The 10,867-nt window shown below is 38.8% G+C and overlaps 1 non-coding gene across 1 annotated transcript; it reads left to right on the top strand.

The window, feature by feature from the left end:
• The first annotated feature begins 2,592 nt into the window (after window positions 1–2,592).
• On the top strand, window positions 2,593–2,699 carry LOC122479210. Its single transcript, XR_006296277.1, has one exon. It is a non-coding gene; the product is annotated as a U6 spliceosomal RNA (small nuclear RNA).
• Window positions 2,700–10,867: the final 8,168 nt, after the last annotated feature.

The following is a 10,867-nucleotide window of genomic DNA, read 5'->3' as shown; positions in this document are numbered from 1 at the left end:
CAATAACCCGTTCTTGGGATTTTCCTAATTCTGTCTGTGTTGCCATTGTTTTTGTCTCTAGAGCTTACAAAATGATTAGAGAATTCTTTCGTTCCGTAAAAGTTTTCTTTCCACTTTCTCTCTGATTTATCTCTTATTTGCAATCTTATTGTGTCTCTTCCTGCTTGTATTGCATGTTCTATTTGTCTTCTAAGTGGTTTATCTACCCATAGATTCACTTTTCTATAATCCATTCCACCCACCAGGTTGAGATTTGCCTATTTAACTCACCAATGCCATGTCATTAGCCAGCTTAAAAACTTTAAATGACTACCAGATACTAACAGGATTCACCCCAAACTCCTTATTCTGGTAGGAAAACAAAACAAAACAAAATGCCTAGAGAATCCAGAGCTGTTGGTTTTGGTCTGACTTTTACTCTATGACTAATTTGTTTTGTGAACATGATGAAATCACTGGTCACCCGGTAAAAGGTCTCTTTCCTCTAAAGTGAAATACTAGCAGAAGAAAAATAACCAAAGGAGAATTTTGCAAAACAGGAGAACCAAATGGCCAATAAAAGGTGAATAGACGCTCAATCACAATGAGATATGACTACATACCATCAGAATAGATCACATAAAAAAGACAGACAATACCATATTTTGACAAGGATGTCCGTGCAACAACAGGAGGGGTTTTTATATACTGCTGGTCCAAGCAATTTTATTCCTAGGTATATACTCATCAGAAATATTTGCATGTATTCACCAAAGGGCGTGTATAAGCATGTTCACAGCAATACTATTCAAATTAGCCAAAAACTTGAAATTATCCTCAAGTCATAGGATGGGTAAATAAATTGTGACACACTCACAAGTGGAAGAGTATTTAGCAGCAAGAATGAAAAACGTGGATGAATCTCCTAAACGTGATCACAGGAGCCAGACGCATAAGAGCACCTGCCATATGATTTCATTTCTAGAATGTGAAAGCCAGGGAAGACTCATCTGTGCTGTGGTTACCTTTGGGGGGAGGATACCCAGTGAAGGAGCATGGGTTGGTTGTGGTATTTGTAAGTTTCTTCCTTTGGTCTTGGGCTGGATATATGGATGTGTTCAGTTTGGGCAAGTTTATTGTGTTGCATACCAATGCTATGTGTACTTCTGGTATGTATATTATGCTTTACTAAAACGTTTTCTTTCTGTATTATTTTTAACGTTTATTTTTTGAGAGACAGAGAGACAGAGCATGAGTGGGGGAGGAGCAGAGAGAGGGGGAGGGGCAGAGAGAGGGGGAGGGGCAGAGAGAGAGGGAGACACAGAATCCGAAGCAGACTCCAGGCTCTGAGCTGTCAGCACAGAACCCCATGCAGGGCTTGAACCCACGAACTGCGAGATCATGACCTGAGCTGAAGTCCGAAGCTTGACTGGGTGAGCCACCCAGGTGCCCCAAATAAAAGGTTTTAAAATGATCACTCAGGGGAGCTATAAACAATGGGTGCAGTGAGGTAAATAGCCTCCCCAGGTCTGCTCCCCAAATAATATGAAATAACTTTCTATCTGCAAAAATTCTATGAAAACCACTTGTCAACGTGAACGTAAATAATGTTGAAACTGTAAAGTAACTGTGAGTAAAAAGGGAAAAGTCAACAAGTATCAGTGCTGTGGCCCATGTGTTCCCTTCTCACCCCGTGGGGTTCAGTGGCAAGCAAAGGCAGGCGGAGAGAAACTGTGAGACACACAGGAGGGACCCGAGTGGAGAGGCCTGTGCGTGAATTGGAGTGACCACCAGAAAGATTGTATTTACCCTAAGTCAGAAAATCCTAAAAAGGTAACCGGGTAGATCAGAACATGACAGCAGAGAAAGGATTTCAAAGTATTCAGGACTTAAAGGACCAGATAGACTAAAAAGAAGAGGACCAGATATATAATTTAAAGGGACAAACTCTATTTTTAAAAAAAGTTTATTTATTTTGAAAGAGAGAGAGCAAGCAGGGGAGGGGCAGAGACAGAGAGAGAGAATCCCAAGCAGGCTCCACGCTGTCAGTGCAGGGGTGACATGGGGCTCGATCCCACCAACGTGAGATCATGACCTGAGCTGAGATCAAGAGTTGGCAGTAACGGGCTGACCCACCCAGGAGCCCCCAGACTATCTATCTATCTATCTATCTATCTATCTATCTATCTATCTATATTAAAAAAAATTTTTTTTAATGTTTATTTATTTCTGAGAGAGACAGACACAGAATGTGAGTGGGTTAGGGGCAGAGACAGAGGGAGACACAGAATCCGAAACAGCCTCCAGGCTCTGAGCTGTCAGCACAGAGCATGACGTGGGGCTTGAACTCATAAGCCGGCAGATCAGGACCTGAGCTGAAGTCTGAGCTCAATCGACTGAGCCACCCAGGCCACCCCCAACCCTGACTATATTTTAAAGGAAAAACCTGATTTAAAAGGATAGTCTTCTGGGGAAAAAAAATCTTCTAGGGGAGAAAGAGGCAAAAAAGAAGGAAGAATCACCTTTGGGAATTCAAGTGGTAAGTGGGAAAAGAAGAAAAAGGGAGAAATTTTGTGTCCTATAAGACAAAAGAGAATAAAAACACTGGAAGCCGAGCTCGGTTCAGCTGCACATATGCTAAAATTGGAACGATATGGAGAAGATTAGCGCGGCCCCTGCGCGAGGATGACACACAAATTCGTGAAGCGTTCCAGATTTTAAAAAAACAACAAAAAACTGGAAGCCTTGCAGGCTCTTCCCCCACCACTAAAACAGTCCAACAAAACCCCACTGAAGTACCTGGACGTTTGTAAGCCGAAAAGGAATTAAACTAGGAATCTTCTAAAATGCGGAAATATCACCAAAATGAACAAAAAGAAAGTGAAATTTACAGAGGAATATGTCAGATAATCAGGAAATGAATTTGCATGCAAATCAACTGAGGGAAATTCCCCTCCTGGAAAACAGCCATGAAGCAGAAGAAAATTGTCAGTCTATACTCTCATAATGAATGAAATCTACTGAAAAAAGCATTTGAGGATATGAGAAAACCTCTTTAAATCTGAAACCCAAAAACTAAAAGCAGAAATGGACCAAAAAAAAAAAAAAAAAAAAAAAAAAGGAAAAGGAAAGGAGAGAGAGAGAGAAGCACCTGGGTGGATTAGTCAGTTAAGTATCCAACTTTGGCTCAGGTCATGATCTCACCGTTGGTGAGTTTGAGACCCACATCAGGCTCTGTGCTGATAGCTCAGAGCCTGGAGCCTGTTTTAGATTCTGTGTCTCCCTCTCTCTCTGACCCCTCCCCCATTTGTGTTTTTTTCTCTCTCTTTCTCTGTCAGAAATAAATAAGCATTTAAAAAAAAAAAGAGAGAGTGAGAGAGAGAGAGGAAAGAAAAAGTTAATTGAACTCAGGGAAGAAATGGAAGAAAAAGAGAAAGTTATCTCAGAAATGAAGAATAAAGTATAACATGCACAAAGGAGAATGGACCAAATGAGCATTTAATTAAAGGTAGGAAAACAACCAAAGGGATGGTAATAAGTAAACAAAAAAGTAAAAAGGCTCAGAAGGTAGTAGAAAAGAAAGACAGGTAAAGAAAGAATAATATTCATGTTATCTGAGTTCCTGAGGAAGAAAATAAAAACAATGGAACAGATCTAATATTTAAAATTATAATCCAAGGAAATTTCCAGAAGTAGAAAAAGATCTAACTCAACACATGGAAGGGCTCATCTGTCAAACTTAACCCAGAACTATCAATTCTCAGACATAGCCTGGTCCAACTAATAGTTCTCAGAAATAAAGATAAAATCCTCAAGGTGTCTCTCTAGACAAAAAGATCAAATTACTTACAAAGACAAAAGAATTAAACTAGCATTAGACTTTCAAAACCAACATATGAAGCAAGGCAACAATGGATATTTTTGTATTCCTACATACATCTCCTTAAGCTTTGTGCTGGGATGCAGTTAAAGTTGCTTAGAAACACTTTGATCCTTTCCAATCTTGCTTTTATGATTTGCTAGGTGGTTCTGGAGCAGTGTTCCTACTACTGAGATAAGACCTTCCTAGAGTTTGTCCCTAGGGGGTGGGAAGTGGGGATTAGGGGGTGGGAGAGGGGTGGTGGTGGTAGGGGTGGAGGTGTTTGTCAGGCTTGGCTGGTGCGGACAGGTTCTCCCCTCTGCTCTGTGTGAGCACTTCCTCCCCTAATCCTGTGGATAATCCTTTCCCTTGTCTTGGGCAGTTCTTCATTAGCCATGCACTGATCAGTATTCTGTTGAACTCTTGGGAGGACCCTCTGCAGATTTCTGCAGTTCTCTGTGCAGCCCTCTCTGCTCTAGCATTCTATCTGATGAACTCTAGCTGCTTTGATTCCCCCAGACTCTTAGTCCTGTCTCAACTCAGAATATTCTCTGGCTCTGCCTCAATCCCATTTCCCCATGCCATGGCCTGGAAATCCTCCCAAGGCAGTAAGCCCGACAATTGTAGGGCTCACCTCATTTGTTTCCTGTTTCTTGGAGATGGCTGTCATTCCTTGCTTGATGTTCAGCGTCTTGAAAACTGTTGTTTCTTGTATTGTTCCAATGTTAATTTTCTGGCTTTGGGGATTATACTATGGCTATGTCAGATGTTATCAGGGAAAGCTAGGCGAAGGGTACACAGACATTTTATGTACTACTCTTGTAACTTTCTGTAGGTCTAAATTCAAAATAAGTTAGATATTTAAAAATGAGGGTTTTCACTTCATACTTTTTTTAAGGAAACCCAAAAATATTTAATTACTACATCTTTTGTTGATGTTGTGTAGCTTCTTGTAGCACAATAGGACATGACCAAAAGTAAACAAACATGCTCTACTCAGTCAGGAAGTCTGGCTGCCTAAAGAAATTGACTTTTTAAATGCCAGCTGGGCTTTTCACCCAAAAGGGCCTGTTTTCAAGCAAACTGAAAGTACCCGTTCACTTACTATTTCTAAAGTTATTTAAAGCATTCTTTTTATTTTTAACTATTGCATATTGGTCTTCCATTAAGTCACATAATTGAGCATTATGTTTTAAAATTTTTGGCTCTGCTCATGCATTCAGAAAAATGCCATTCTTAATATAATTTTCTCCTCTGCATGTTCTGTCTGTACCTTCTCACCTTAAGGCCCAACTCAAACATCACCTGTCCTATGGAGTCTTAAACCCCAGTTGGAAGACATGTAACTTCATGTAAACACGAGAAGCACTTTGCTTCTATTATTATGTGGAATGTCAGACTGCAATTTTAATCAGTATAAGGGGTTCATAAATGAATGATATCTGTAGTCACTTCCTTTATACATGCTTGGACTGAACCCTGACTGAGTCTTGAGGATGGATTAGATTTGGAAGGCTAGAAAGAAGGAAAGAAGACATTTTGGGTAAGAATATTATCATGGGCAGAGGCATGATACAGAAATAAGCATGGAAGAAGCAGGAATAAGGAATGTTGAGGAGAGGACTTCTATTGTGTTGTATTCCCATCTCTTTAAAAAGAATATTATAAAGGACATTCTGATTTGGAACAGGAGCAAGAGAGGTTTTGGATTTATTAGCTATGTAACCTTGGAAAGCCACTTAGCTATCTCTGGGCCTCAATGTTCTCATCTGTAAAACACAAATAATAGAACATACTTTGTATGATATTTTTGAAAAACAATGTTTAAAATATATGGTAAAGTACTTTGGCAACCAAAAGATGATGCATGATTTTTCTTAACTTCTGGTTTTATATCTAGAATAAAATGTCTGCAAAATGATTTGCTTTAAAAATGAGTAAGCTATTGAGTCTTCTTTGAAGATATTTTCTTGGAGTATCTGTAGTAAAGTGCTTTCCAAAGACTAAAATTCTCTTTCCTCTGCTCCTTTTCTTCTTTAGTAAATGAAGAGCTAAGAAATCACTCTAGAATAATTGACATTGACCACTCCCCTGACTGAGGACAATGAATATAAGCATCTTGAAAATACTTAGTGTTTCTCTTGGAACAGTAATTCAACTTTGGTTCATAGAATGTAGTCTTTTTTTGGAAGGATGGGTGAGGCCTCCCCAAGAATTATCAAATGTAGGGTATGACAAACAGCACCCATATTCAGGGAATGCAATAGAGCTCTTCATGTTTTAAGGATTAAAAAAAATCTGCCAATACTTATGGTAAATCCTTGGGGATCAAGCTGGAAAATATAGGTCCTGGAATTAGATGGCACACCAAGAAGGTTGTGGATGTGGATCACAAGAGTTGAACATGTAGAGCCATACCTCTGTGGCCCAAAGATGGGGCCTCTGGCCTATTCAGCAGTCAGACTGTGGGGTTGTTTTCTGTTAAAGAGCTGTGCCATGTGCCTTATGCTGGAATTTGGATTAGAGAGAAATCATCACTAAGTAGATTAACATCCTCAGTGACCATGAAGAGTCAGTCAGTCTTCAGCAGTGACACTGTGGCAGCAAGAAGCAATGGTGTCAGTATATTGGACTGTTCCAACTCTTTTCTTGCCTGACTCTGTGGCTAGACTATTTCCTCCAACCCCAAAAGTTTTGGGATGGCATGAATCCAGTGATGTGCTGATAAATATTTAACAACTGGCTCTGTGGGAAGAAAAAGCCCCTATTCAGAGCATTACCAATCTTTGTGGTGTAAATACTCCCACCATGGAGGATTTCAAGGTACCAATGTGGTGTCACTGCACATACAGTTGGGAAAGGATGTGATTGATAGTACCCTACCCCATGCAGTTGAAAATCCGCATAAAACTTTTGGCTCTCCCAAAACTTGATTACTAGTAGCCTACTGTTGACTGGAAGCCTTAATGATAATACAAACCGTTCATTTATACATATTTTGTATGTTGAATGTATTATATCCTGTATTCTTATAGTCAAGTAAGCTAGAGAAAAGAAAACGTAAGTAAGAACATCACTAGGAAGAAAAAAACATTTATGGTACTGTATTGCGTTTATTGGAAAAACCCCACATGTAAGTGGATCTGTGTGGTTCAAACCTGTGTTGTTCAAGGCCCAGTTGTAATTTATTTATTAGTTTACATAATTTCATTTTGGATAATAGCTATATTTGATGACAACTTTGGAAACTTAACAGTTAGCCTTCGTGAGCTGATGAGACCTAGCTCCAGCACATCGCTGGATAAATCCATGAGGATTTGGGATGGAAGAGGCCTCAAAGTTAAGATAATGGGCTTGAGATAAAAGTGGAAAAATGACAGGTATAATTTCTTTTGTATCTTGGGTTTATAGTCATATAGGTTATACAGTACTGGATCCCAAATACCCCCAACCTGAGACAAAATAGTGAGTGGTTTTGAAGAATATAATGACCCCAGAAGTCTAGATGTGCTTTTTCTTAAGCTCTGAATGTTCAGAGTCCCTGAGCATTTAGACAGAGTTGGATTGCCTCCCTCAATGGAATGAGGTCTCTTTATTATCAGAGTTCCTAATCTGTTTATTCAGACTGTTTTTCTATGAAGGAGACATGGCAGTGCATATTTTTGTTATGGCTAATGTCATTGCTTCCTTAGGACAGTGGCCAGCGAGATAAATTAGCTGACTTGACTGAGCTGGAGCCAGTGAAGTATCCGCTCAAACCCATGTGGTTCTGTTTTTTCCTTCTTTCATTTGCTCAACAAAGATCTACAGCCCCTACTATGTGCCAGGCATTGTATTAGTATCAGGAATATAAAACGAGTAAGATGTGAATTGTGCCTTAAAGGTGCTGGCAGTATCCCATGAATCTCTATGCATCTTGCATGGGAATGAGCACCCCAGGGAAGCAGGTGTGAAGTAATGGAAAAGTTTTCATAGTGAGGGATCTTGGTTTGGGTTGCCGTTGTGGTCCTCTTAGAGTACTGTGTTTTTAACTTTAAGATTGAAATGTCCTACTGTCTTCAATATCAAACTTCCCCTTACTCTATCACAGCGACTCTTCTTAAAATGCTCCCCTTTCACCCCTGCTGAAATATTTGGAGCAAGTATGAATTAAGCTTGTAGAGATTAGCCGACCAGGCCATAGAGAAGTGAGGCAAAGGGGAAGGAGGCCAATGATGAGGGCTCAGTCTGGAGCAGAGAGCCAAGTCTGGGAAAGGCAGACTGAGACCAGGTGGTGTTTGGGGGCCTTGGGTAGTTATGGACCATAGGAGGGTGCTGGAGGGGTGCGAGGTGTATGGGTGAAAGGATAGAGAGACTGGTAATAAATTTGCCCATTTCTCATTGTTGTCTAACCCAGGTTCTGCTTTTGGTTAATCAAGGCAGTATGGCGTGCTCATTAAGATCTGCTTTGAAACTTAGGAGATGTGTTCAAAACCTTGAGTTTTTATTAATAGAGTTCATGACCTCTGCCAAATTATGAACCCCTTTGAACCTTAATTTCTTCATCCATAAAATGGGAGCAATAACAGCAGGGTACGGATTACTGTAAATTAAATGAGAGTGCCTCTAAAATGTGCCTAGTATGGTGCCTAATTCGCATTATAAACTCAATGAATATTTGTTTCATTTCTTTCTAGACATCTAAAAGGGCAAACATTGAGGCATAGAAAGTATGCTTGAACCCTCCAGCTACATAGATAGTAGCATCTAGCAGCTATCCATATAAGTAATTATATGGCTGAGATCAACTGTTCAGTTGGCTAGCATTGCTGCTCAGTCAAGTGGCTATTAGCAGAAGTGAGTTATCTGCCATTGCTTCCACTGAAAAGGACATCTTGATTATGGCGCCCTGTGAGTTTCCTGATTAAAAATATCTAAGTGATAATTTTCATTAACCTGCTCCACTGTTATCGTGGGTATAAGATGTAGGGAAACAGATTTAGACTGAATATAACACAGCAGAGATTTTCTAATTATTACTGTTCTGAAAGTACAGTACTTTCAGAAGTACAGTACTTTCTGAAGTACAGTACTTTCTAATTAGTACTGTTCTGAATGTACTGGAATAAGTTCAGAGTCCTGATTGTGTTCAAGAAGTTGGGTTTTCACTTATCCCAAATGGAACAGAAATTTCATCCAAATTGCTTTTCAACTACGATGTTTCTTAGATGGGTAATTTGGTGTTTATTAAATCCACTGGAGGAGAGTCTAGCTATCTGTTGAAAAGGTCTTCCTGTCAAGTAAAAATTACTATAAATAGCCAATTTTCAGCCAGCAAGTAATATTTTTAGAATGCTTACAAAGAATCTAGGTTGTTATCTTTGAAATGTGTGAACTTGGTAAGAAAAAAACATTTCTTCAAGTGTTAAGAAAAATTTCTGATGTTTCAATAACTTAGCTATGGTTAAACACTTTTGACTTGGCTTCTGATTTATTTCACTTCTGGGGTCACCTAGAAAGTAGGAATAAGATGCTTTCGTTCTCTATAAAAGTTCTACAGTGTCCAGTATGAGGAATCAGGAAAGGATAGTGGGAAGGAAGATAGTGGACTGCGGATCAGGAGTTTTGAAATTCTGTCTTGGCTCAGTCTTTGGCAAGTCATTTAATGTGGCTATCTCATTTGTAAATATTACCTACTTCTAACTAATAGTGAATATTGTCCCACTATCTTACTCAATAGGATCTCTGTGTGATCAAATGGGCAAATCTATATGGAAAAACTCTCTAAATTGGCTTGAGCTGTACAAATGGTGGTTTTGCCATTACTTCGGCTTCACAATTCAATAAATTAGCAACTAAACAAAGATTACCTTTCAATCATGCCCCAGGCAGATGGTTTGGTTTTATCCCTTCTATTTTCTTGATTTATATCTCTTTCTTTCTTTCTTTCTTTCTTTCTTTCTTTCTTTCTTTCTTTCTTTCTTTCTTTCTTTCTTTCTTTTCTTTCTTAATTAAAAACATTTTTTTTAAACATTTATTTATTATTGAGAGACAGAGAGAGACAGAGTGTGAGCAGGGGAGGGGCAGAGAGAGAGAGGGAGACACGGAATCCGAAGCAGGCTCCAGGCTCTGAGCTATTGGCACAGAGTCCGACGCAGGGCTCGAACTCACAAACCGCGAGATCATGACCTGAGCCGAAGTCCGATGCTTAACCAACTGAGCCACCCAGGCATCCCCTTATTGATTTATATTCTTATCTTTACTATTTATTTCCTTCTGCTTGCTTTGGGTGTAATTTGTGCTTTCTCTAGTTCATAAGGGTAACACTTAGGTCATTGATTTAAGACTCTTCCTCTTTTCTAATATAAATATTTAATGCTATGGATTTTCTTCTACAACATTGATTTACCTGCATCCCATTAATTTTGACATGTTGTGTTATCATTTTCTTTCAATATGAATATTTTCTAATTGCTCTTCTGTTTTATTACTTAAAAGTGTGTTAATTTTCAAACACTTAGGGGGTTTCCAGATACCCCTTAACTTAGGGGGTTTCTGTTATTGATTTCTTGTTTACTTTCATTGTAGTCATAGAACACACCTTTCATTTATTTCAGTTCTTTTAAATTTGTTGAGATTCTTTTTAATAACTGAGAATATAGTCTCTTTTGGGGAATTCTTTACATACACTTGAAAAGAATATGTTATTTTCTGTTTAGTGGAGTATTACATAATGTCCATTAGGTCAAGTTGGCTTATGATAGTATTAAGATTTTCTAAATCTATTCTAATGTGTTATACATTTGTTCAATCAATTACTGATCGAAGAGTGTTGAACTTTCCAATTTCAGTGTCAAATTGTGGATTTGCCTATTTTTTGTTTGTTTCATTTTTAGTTTTTGCTTCATGTATTTTGAAAGTCTTATGTTAGGGGCATGTTCTTTTAGGATTGTTAAGTGTTCTTGGTGGGTTGTCTCCTTTTGTCCTTATGTATTATCATTCTTCATATTTTATAATATTCCTTATTTTGGAGTCTGCCTTGTCTGACCC

Source organism: Prionailurus bengalensis, chromosome B1 (genome assembly GCF_016509475.1).
Source record: "Prionailurus bengalensis isolate Pbe53 chromosome B1, Fcat_Pben_1.1_paternal_pri, whole genome shotgun sequence".
Taxonomy (NCBI): Eukaryota; Metazoa; Chordata; class Mammalia; order Carnivora; family Felidae; genus Prionailurus; species Prionailurus bengalensis.
This window is presented reverse-complemented; position numbering and strand designations above follow the sequence as displayed.